Genomic DNA, 11,280 nt, shown 5'->3' with positions numbered 1-11,280 from the left:
TTCTCTGTCATTATTCTCACTCCATTTGGTGCTTGGCTGAGTTCTTTATCTCTTCATTTAGGGTTTCAGGATTGTTGCATTCTCTGTTTGACTTAGTTTTTTGGATCTTTGCTGTGGAGGGATGACGTGGTGCTTCTGCCTAGAGTGCCATCTTGCCGGAAAATCTCTCATATGGTATTTCTATTTCTAGCTTTCTAAGGAAGTGCCATATCATTTTCAAAAATGATTTTGTCATTATGCATTCCCACCAGCAGTGCATAAGGGTTCCGATCTCCCCACAGCCTCTCCAACATTTGTTATTTCCAGTTTTTTTGATTTGTGCCAGTAATGCTGGGGTTTGATGGTATCTCATGGTGGTTTTAATTTGCATTTCTGTAATAGCTAGTGATTGCAAACATTTCTTCATGTGTCTGTTGGCTGCTTGAACGTTTTCTTTGGTGAAGTGTCTGTTCATTTCCTTTGCACTTTTTTTAATTGGATTATTTGTCTTTTTTGTTGTAGAGGTGTTGGATTTTCTTGTAGATTATAGAGATTAGACCGTTGTGTGACTTGCAATATCCAAAAATTTTCTTCCCAGTCTATAGACTCTCCTTTTACTCTTTTGCTGAAGTCTTTTGAAGAGCATAGGTCTTTGATTTTTAGAAGATTCCAGTTATCTAGCTGATCTTCTGGAGTTTGTGTGTTTTTTTTATGTTTTTTACATTGTTAATGCCGTGTACTAGGACTTCTAGCTTTGATCTTATTTTTTTTCTATGAACATTATAGTTTTTCACTTTATATTTAGGTCTTTGATCCATTTTGAAGTAGTTTTTGTACTTGTGTGGTATGGGTCCTGTTTCATTTTTTTGCAGACGGACATCCAGTTTTGCCAGCACCATTTGTTAAAAACACTATCTTTTCCCCATTTGGTGGACTTTGGGCCCTTGTCAAAGATCAGGTGACTGTAGGTGGATGGATTTACATCTGGGTTCTCAATTCTGTTCCATTGGTCAATGTATCTGTCGTTGTATCAGTGTCAGCCTGTTTTGACTACCATAGCTGTATATTAGGCTCTGAGGTCAGGTAGTGTGAGTCCTCCTACTTTCTTTTTCTTCTTCAGTAGTGCTTTACTTATTCGGGGCTTCTTCCCTTTCCATATAAGGTTAATGATTAGTTTTTCCGTCTGTTTGAACAATGTTGTTGGTATTTGGATCGGGATTGCATCGTATTTGTAAATTGCTTTGGGTAGAATTGTCATTTTCTCTATCTTGTGTCTACCTATCCATGAGCAAGGTATATTTTTCCATTTATGTAGTTCCTTTTGAGTTTCTTGCAGTAGTGTTTTGTAGTTTTCTTTGTACAAGTCTTTTACATCTGTCTTAGTTATCTAGTGCTGCTCCAATAGAAATACCACAAGTGGATGGTTTAATGAGTAGAAGTTTATTTCTTCACAGTAAAAGTAGGCTAAAAGTCCAAATTCAGGGCGTCAGCTCCAGGGGAAGGCTTTTTTTGTTGGCCTCTTTCTCTTCGGTGTTCCCCTGGACTAGGAGCTTCTCTGTACAGGGAGCCCAGTCCAAAGGATGTGCTCTGCTCCTGGCACTGCTTTCTTGATGGTATGAGGTCCCCTATTCTCTGCTTGCTTCCCTTTCCTTTTATCTCTTGTAAGGGAAGCTCCCTTTACATTGGATCAGATATGTGACCTGAGTAAGGGTGGTGTTACAATTCCACAGTAACCATGTTTAACATAAAATTACAATCACAAAATGGAGGACAACCACACAGTTCTGGGAATCATGGCCTAGCCAAATTGTTACACACATTTTTAGGGGGACACAATTCAATCCATGACAACATCCCTGGTTAGATTTATTCCTAAGTATTTTATTTTTTTATGGGCTATTACAAATGGTATTGTTTTCCTGATTTCCTTTTCATCATTCTCTTTATTGGTGTATAGGAATCCAACTGATTTTTGTTTGTTTTTCTTGTATCCTCCTACTCTGCTGAATCTTTCTATTAGTTCCAGTAGTTTTCTTGTGGAGTTTTTATGGTTTTCTATGTATAGTATCGTATCATCTGCAAACAGGGACAGTTTAAATTCTTCGTTACCAATTTGGATGCCCTTTATTTCTTTTTCTTACCTTATTGCTCTAGCTAGAACTTCCAGCACAATGTTAAATAGGAGTGGTGATAAAGGGCATCCTCTTGTCTTGTTTCTGTTCTCAAGGGGAATGTTTTCCACCTCTCTCCATTAAGAATGATGTTGGTCATTGCATTTGCATAGATGCCCTTTAATATGTTGAGAGATTTCCCTTCTATACTTATTTTATTGAGAGTTTTTATCCGAAATCGGTGTTGGAGTTTGCTGAATGCATTTTCTGCATCAATTGAGATGATCATGTGATTCTTTTCTTTCCTTTTATTTATGTGGTGGATTACATTGATTGATTTTCTAATGTTGAACCAGCTCTGCATATCTGGTATGAATCCTACTTGGTCGTGGTGTATTATTTTTTGATATGATGTTGAATTCTATTAGCTAGAATTTTGTTGAGAATTTTTGCATCTATATTTATAAGAGATATTGGTCTGAAATTTTCTTTTTTTGTGGCATCTTTGCCTGGTTCTGATATCAGGGTTATGCTAGCTTCATAGAATGAATTTGGTAGTGTCACTTCCTTTTCCATGTTCTGAAATAGTTTGAGTACTACTGGTATAAACTCTTATCTGAATGTTTAGTAGAATTCTCCAGTGAAGTTATCTGGGGCAGTTTTTTTTTTTTTGTTATTGGGAGTTTTTTTTTTTTTTTTTTTTACTTTTTCAATCTCTTGTTATGGGTCTGTTCAGATTTTCAACATTACTTTCTGATAGTTTTGGTAGGTAGTGTGTTTCCAGAAATTTATCTGTTTCCTCTAGGTTTTCCAATTTGTTGGAATATAGTGTTTCATGATACTCTGTTATGATCCTTTTTATTTCAGTTGGGTCTGTTGTAATGTCTCCCATTTCATTTCTTATTTGGGTTATTTGAATCCTCTCCTGTTTTTCTATTGTTAGTCTGGCCAGTGGTTTGTCGATTTTGTTGACTCTTTCAAATAACCAACTTTTGGTTTTGTTGATTATTTCTATTGTTTTTCTATTCTCCATTTCATTTATTTCTGCTCTTATCTTTATTATTTCCTTTCTTCCAGTGGCTGTGGGCTTTTTTTGCTGGTCTCTTTCTTTTTGTTTGAGTTGTGCAGTTAATGTTTTGATTTTTTCCCTTTCTTCTTTTTTGATGTGTGCATCTATTGCTATAAATTGTCCTCTGAGGACAGCCTTTGCTGTGTCCCAAAGGTTTTGGTATGATGTATTTCCATTTTCATTTGATTCTAGGAATTTTTTGATTCTATCTCATATTTCTTCTATTACCCAGTGTTTTGTAAGCAGGGTGTTATTCAGTTTCCATGTAGTTGGTTTTTTCACTTGCTCTTTCTGTTGTTAATTTCTACCTTGATGGTGTTGTGGACAGAGAAGATACTTTGTATTATCTCAACATTTTGGAACTTGTTAAGGATTGCTCTGTGGACTAAGATGTGGTCTATTCTGAAGAATGTTACATGTGCAATGGAAAAGAATGTGTACTTTGCATCTGTAAGATGGAGTGTTCTATATATGTCTATGAGGTCAAGTTGACTGATTGTGCCCTTTAGATCTTCTGTATCTTTGTTGAGTTTCTTTTTAGATGTTCTTTCTTTACCCAGAGTGGTGTGTTGAAGTCTCCTACTAATATTGTGGAACTGTCGATTTCTCTTTTCAGTGCTGTTAGAGTTTGTTTTATGTAGTTTGGAGCTCTGTCATTGGGTGTGTAGATGTTTATTATGGTTATGTCTTCATGATGGATCGTCCCCTTAATCAGTATATAGTGTCCGTCTTTGTCTTTTCTTGTGGATTTTCTTTTAAAGTCTATTTTATGTGAGATTAGCATTGCCACTCCTGCTCTTTTTTGTAGTTTTTTTCTTGATAGAACTTTTCCAACCTTTTACTTTTAATAAATTCACATCTTTGTTTGTAAGGTATGTCTCTTGTAGTCAGCAAATTGATGGATCCTGTTTTTTTTTTAATCCATTCTGTCACTCTCCATCTCTTTATGGGTGCATTTAGGCCAGGTACATTCAGTGTAATTATTGATATGTGTGAGTTTATTACTGTCGTTTTGTAGTGCTTTTTTTGCTGTGGTGACCTTTTCTTTGTTCCTTTTACTCTCCTGTGCTGAATTCCTTTTGTTCGTGGATTTTTTTCATTTCTTTTTTTTTTTTTATGTTTTGTTTTTACTGAGCCATTATGTTTTTCCTATTTATTTTGATGAGTAGGTTTGTTAACTTTGTTTGTGGTTACTGTGAAATTTACCCTTATCCTTCTAAGTTTGAAGCAGTCTATTATTACTCGGTATCACTTTGTCTTCCTCTCCATTAGAAGGTTCTATATGTACACCATTTATTCCCTCTTTTATTGTTCTCATGTTGTTGTCATTTACAGATTAACTACTCTGATTCCCTGTTGTCTTTCTTTTGGTTTTGGATAGTTCTTGAGAGTTCATTTCATAAATTGGTATCTGGCTGTTTTGATTCTGTGTCCTATATTCAGCCTGTGAGCTGATGTTTTTTGTTCTCAGATTTAAGGACTCCGTTTAATAATTCTTGTAAGTTTGTTTTGGTTTTTACATATTCCCTTAATTTCTTTTTATCTGGAAATGACCTAATTTCACCATCATATTTGAATGAGAGTTTTGCAGGATATAATATTCTTGGCTGGCAATTTTTTTCCTTCATTGTTTTATATATGTCATCCCATTGCCTCCTTGCCTGCATCTTTTCTGTCGAATAATCTGAACTTAGTCTTATTGTTTCTCCTCTGTATGTGATTTTTTTTTTTCACAAGCTTCTCTCAGGATTCTTTGTTTGTCTTTTGTTTTAGTGAGTGTGATTATGATATGCCTTGGTGATTTTCTTATGGGGTCTATCCTATATTGGGTTCGTTGAGCTTCTTCAATGGCCAGCTTTTCATCTTTCATGATATTGGGGAAGTTTTCTGTCAGCAGTTCTTCAATGATCCTCTCTGTGTTTTCTGTTTTCTCCCCTTGTTCTGGAACTCTGATCACTTGAAATTTTTGCTTTTGATTGTATCCCACAACATTCTCAGGGAATCTTTATTTTTCTTCATTTTTTTCTGATTTTTCCTCAAACAGAGTTCTATCCACGTGTTTGTCTTCAATTTCACTGATCCTGTCTTCCACTATTTCAAACCTGCTCCTCAGCTCTTTTATGACACTATGCATTTATGAAATCTTGTTGCTTATCTTTTGGATTTATAATTGGTGTTTTTGTATGATTTCTAGTTGTGAAATTATTTTGGCATTTTGTTTCTGTGTTATTTTCTTGAATTCTTCCATTTTTTTTCTGTATTTTCCATGAATTGGTCTGTGTTTTCCATAAATTTGTCTATTTTTTCCTCATTTTTGTCTGCTGTTTGCTTCAAATCTTGGATAGCTCTGAATATTAAAGATTTGAATTCCCTATCAGGTAGTTCTAGTGACTTTTCTTCTACTGGAAAGTCATCTGGTGTTTTATTTTGGACACCTATTGAAACTATCCTGTCCTATTTTTGTAAATATTTTGATATTGTCTGCTGTCTTCAGGGCATTCGGTGGTTATTTTCCTCGTTTATTGATTGTAGATTTGTTTGTTTCATCCTGCTTTTTTTGTTTTATTTGCTTATGTCTGAGCATCTGGGTTGTGTGTTCTTTGTTATTTGCCTGTCTGTGGGTATGATACTTTTAGCCTCCTTCTCTAATTGGTAGGGTCAGTCACTCAGATATGGTACAGCAGGACAGATATAGCTGAAGAGGAGCTACTGGGATTGGTTGTTTGTGGTACTTACTATGGCCACCAGGGCAGGCTGGTAATCAGTGCAGGGCAGGTTCCAATAGGCCTTGCCTGTGCTGCTTGATGGTGTGATGTTCAGCTTACAGTTCAGGTAGGCAGGATGGAGGGGGGAGATTGTGATGTGTGGCATTAAGATGGGTATGAGAGAGAGGAGAAGGAGGAGGGGGAAAACTGCTAAAAGCATACAAATGAACAAAAAGAGTGCTGGGGAGCTGTCATTGGAGTGGAGAGATGAGAGACTATGAAATAGAGAAAAACAAAAAGAAGAAGAAGGAAAAAAGAAAAAAATGAATAAATAAATATTAGAAAGAAAAAAGAAAAGCTCCCAGACATCCCATCGGTGTGGCTACGAGGTCTGAGGAAGTTACTCCCAACCTGTGAGTACAGCCTGGCTAGAAGGGGTAGAGATGTCACTCAGTGCCAGGTAATCAGGGGACAGGAAGTGAAGGAAAGTATAGAGAGATGAGAAACTGAGTAATGAAGAAAGACAAAAAGGGAAAAAAAGGGAGAAGAAAGCCAACAAACAAATAGAAAAAGAACAAGACAACTCCCTCAAAAAAAAGCAGAAAAAAGAAATGCTGTCAGGGATGCCTCTGCGTGTCTGCACAATCTGAGGGGTTATGTCTCAAGCCACAAAGTACTACCCAGCTAGAACAGGCTCCCAATTCAAGAAAACAAAAATAAAACAAACAAACCATTCAAACCAAACAAAAAAAAAAGCCCCAGGATCCCACCAGCGTGGCAGCACAGTCCGGGAAGAATTTTCACATTCTAGCAGTGTTTCACAGCCATTTAGGGAGAAGCAAAGATGGTGCATGGAGCCAGGTATTTGAGAGAAAGGAAGGGGAGGTGGTGAGAGGAAAGGAAGAAATCTAAAGATGCCGAAAAAAGCAACACTAGTAGCCAACAAATTGCACTTAGAGATTCGGCCAGTGCAGGCAAGTTGAATCCAAGTGACACCGAGGTCAAGCTGGTGCTTCCTGGCCAATAGACTGTGGCCACAGGAAGCAGAGGAGGCCAAGTGGTGGTGAAGAAGGGGGGGGGATTGGAAAGCGTATATCACTGGTTACTGGTTGTTCTGTCTCCTGCTGGAATCTCCGTGAATCTGCTTTCTCGTACCCCCTGTTCACTGATCTCTGATAGGAGCCCAAGATGGCAGATCCGTGCTGCATTAGATGATAGGGGACCTCTGCATGTATCTCTTCTTGCTCTCTGTTCTCTATTTGTTTCTTATTCCATTCAGTGCTTGGCTGAGTTCTTTATCTCTTCATTTGATGCTTAGGGTTTCGGGATTGTCGTTTTCTCTGTTTGGCTTACTTTTCTGGATCTTTGTGTGGAGGGACGGCATGGTGCTTCTGCCTGTAGTGCCATGTTGCCCAGAAGTGTCTTGAGATAATCTTTAAATATTAAACCAGAACTATCACTCTGAAGTCTTCATTGAACCAAAAAAAAGTTTATCTTAATAAGTATGTCTGCTTTGAGCATTGTGCTTTTTTTAAAAGAATTATCTATGTGAGATCAAATTGACATCAGCAACATGAAAGTTAAATGAGAAGCTTCAGGTGCAGTGAGTTTAAGTCAATTTTGTTGGGAAAATATGGAGAAAGATGATGAGAATTTTTGCTCAACTTAAAGAATGTAATCAATGTCACTGAGTTGTACAGGTTGAAATTGTTGAAATAGTGTATTACTGTGTATATTTTAAATAAAATAAAAAATAAATAAAATAAAAAAGTGTGCATTAATTAAAGAAAGGCAAAGAGAGCAGAAAAAAGAAAGGGACCAATAGAAACACCAAATATGATGGCAAAATTAAATCCAAATACAGCAATAGTTTGATTCAATGTGAACAGTCAAAATGTTTTGTTACTAAAGACAAAGTTTGTCAGACTCTGTTAAAAACTAAATATAACTACATGCTATTTATGAGACCCATTTCAAACAAAAGTGCACAGAGTGTTTGAAAATGGAAATATGGAAAACACATAAAGTTAAAACATAGAAGGTTATATCTTATTGTAGATTTTTTTAAATTAATTTTTACTTTATGGCAAAATATTATGAGATAAAATAAAACCACCAGTTGTAATTGAGGCAATTCCAACTCGTGTTGACCCCATGTGTGTCGAAGAAGAACTGTGCTCCATAGATTTTTCAATGGCTAATTTCTCAGATGTAAATCACCAGAGATAAATCGGGCATGTTATATCAATAAAATGTTCAGTTCTACAGAAAGACAAGCCACTTTCAAAATTGTATTTACCTAATAAAATAATCTTGGCGGGGGGAACTTAACATGAATTTAAGGAGATACAGACAAATCCACAATCAAGTGGAAATCTTACTAACAGATGAAGCAAACAAAAAAATCTGTAAAACAAGTTTCAACAAATTTCATAGGATTGTGGTTTCTAAACATGCACAACGTGTTTAGAAATCACACGCAGTTAAGTTAGAAATATATAATAAACGTAACTATGGAAATCAGCATATGTTTGAATATTTACACATCTAAGTAATCTGAGTCAAAGAGGTAAGCATTATAAAAATTAGAAAACATTTTGAGTGAAATTATAATGAAGACGCTACATAAATTTGTGGGTTGCATCTAAAGATGTACTTGGAAGGATATCTATAGCTTTAACTGTTAACAGTGGAAGACATAGAGGCTAAAAAATAAAGAATAACTATCTCAAGTCATTAATCTCACTCACACGTTAAGAACCTAGAGATAAGGAGTAAATAAGAACAAAACCTTCTTAAAAACAAACAATAGGTTAGATTAACTAGCAAAAAATGTCTGCCTTGACCATTATATTCTTTTAAGAACTATCTATATGGGATCAAAAGGACAACAGCAACGTTTTACGTAGGAAACTTAGGGAGCAGTGAGTTTCTGTTAACGGGGGAGGGGTAAGTCAGAAAAGGAGGGGGGAAATGCAGCAGAACTCCAAGAATGTACTAAGAATATAATCAATGCCTCTGAATCGTACATATAGAAACAGTTGAATTGGTGTAGGTTTTGCTGTGTATATTCTCAACAACAACAACAGAATAATTTTTTAAAAAAGAACAAAAGAAGCCAAATAAAGGAAAGAATAAGGATATGGGAATAAATCAATAAAATTGAAAGCAGAAAAACTGAGGAAATCAATGAATCCAAAATCTGGTTCTTTGAAAAGATGAATAAAATTGTTAAAACTTTTGGAAGACTTATGAAGAACAAAAGAGAGAGAAGACACAAATTACCAACATTAGGAATGATTAAGTGGCTATATCTACTAACTACACAGCCATTAAAATGATAAAAAAGGGAATACCGCAAAGAGTTTTACACATATATATTCAGAAAGTTAGATGAAATGTCCCTGGCTGGTGCAAATGATTAAAGCCTTTGGCTGCTAACCAAAAGATTGGAGGTTTCAATCCACCCAGAGGAAGCTCAGAAGAAAGGCCTGGTGATCTACTTCTGAAAAACTAGTAACTGAAAACCTCATGAGGCATAGTTCTACCCTAAAGCACAATGGGGTTGCCAAAAGTCAGAGTTGACTCGACAGTAACTAGTTTACTGGTTAAAATAGATAAATTGCTTGAAAAGCATAAACACCAATACTCAACCAGGAATAAAAAAAATACCCTGAATAATTCTCCAAATATTAAATAATTTGAATTTGTAGTTTAAAATATTCTGAAAATGAAATTTTTAGGCCCAGGTTGTCCTACTTGTGAATTTTACCAAATAACTAAAGAATTAACAAAAAATCTATACAATCTCTTCCAGTAAATAGAAAAGGAAAAAATATATCCCAACTCAGTATATGATGCCAGCATTGTCCTGAAACCAAAATTAGATGAAGGTATTGCAAAAAAATAAAACTACAGACCAATAACCCTCATGAGCATAGAAGCACAAATCCTCAACAAAATATTAGCAAATTGAATCTAGCAATAAAAAAAAAAAAAAAAAACATAATAATACACTGCAAACAAGTGTAGTTTATCTCGGAATTTTAAGACTACTTTAATATTTGATATCAATCATGTAATCCACCATATTAACAGACTAAAGGAGAAAAATCACATTATTAATTCATGTAAAAAATAAGCTTGAGAAAATTCATTCATGATAATCACCTAAACAAATTAGGACCAAAAGGGGTGTTCCTCAATCTAATAAAAGGAATCGTGGTAGACATAATTCTAAGATGGTCCCCAAGATTATTGCTCCCTGGTGTACTTGCCCTAAATAATTTTCACATGAATGTGAGTAAAAACTATGGATGTGATCAGATTGTGTTATTTGACAAGGTGAAGGTGTTTTGAAAATATAATTAATGTGTCAAATCAGTTGTCTTTATGTTAATAAAAATAGAGATTTTCCTTTGTGGTTCTGACTTAATCAAAGTGACCACCCTAAAAAAGGGTCTAGAAGTCAGAGATTCTGGAGGTAACAGAGTCACATTTCTCTTGGCATTGAATAAGCAAAATTACACATTGCTTAGGGGAGTATGTTGCATGGAATACAAGGTAGTCTCTAGCAGCTTAGGGTCTCAATCATGAGAGATACTGGTCGTAATTTTCTTTTTTGTGGTGTCTTTGCTTGGTTTTGGTAGCAGGGTTATGCTGGCTTCATATATTGAAATCAGAAGTACGCCTTCATTTTCTATGTTCTGAAATAGTTTGAGTAGTACTGGTGCAAGCTCTTCACTGACTGATTGGTAGAATTCTCCAGTGAAGCCACCTGGGCCAGGGCTTTATTTTTGTTGTTGGGAATTTTTAAAAATTATCTTTTCAGATTAGTCCAAAGAACTAATTGACCACAGCTACCAAGGCTTCCACCAGACTGAGTCCAGTAGAGCTAAATGGTGCATGGCTACCACCGACTGCTCTGACCAGGATCAAAACAGAGGGTTCTGGACAGAGCTGGAGAAGGATGTAGAACAAAATTCTAACATACATACACGCAAAAAGACCAGATTTGCTGGCCTGAAAGAGACTGGAGAAACCCCAAGAGTATGGCTCCCAGACACCCTTTTAGCTCAGTGGTGAAGTCACTTCCGAGATTTACCTTTCAGCTGGGGATTGGACAGTCCCGTAAAACAAAATGGGACTAATGACTCCAGGGAGAAGGACTAGAAGGCAGAAAGGGACAGGAAAGCTGGTAATAGGGAACCCAAGGTTGAGTAAGGACAGTGTTGACTTGTAGTGGGGTTGTTAACCATTGTCATAGGGCAACATGTGTACTGTTTAATGAAAAACTAATTTGTTCTGTAAACCTTCATCTAAAGTGAGAATAGCAGCACAACTTGAAGAACATAATCGATGTCACTGAATTGTACACGTAGACATTTTTTGAAATTGTGTATCTTTTGCTATGTAT

The sequence above is a fragment of the Trichechus manatus genome, unplaced genomic scaffold, assembly GCF_000243295.1.
Source record: "Trichechus manatus latirostris isolate Lorelei unplaced genomic scaffold, TriManLat1.0 scaffold00060, whole genome shotgun sequence".
NCBI classification, from domain to species: domain Eukaryota; kingdom Metazoa; phylum Chordata; class Mammalia; order Sirenia; family Trichechidae; genus Trichechus; species Trichechus manatus.
Note: the sequence above shows the minus strand (reverse complement) of the source record.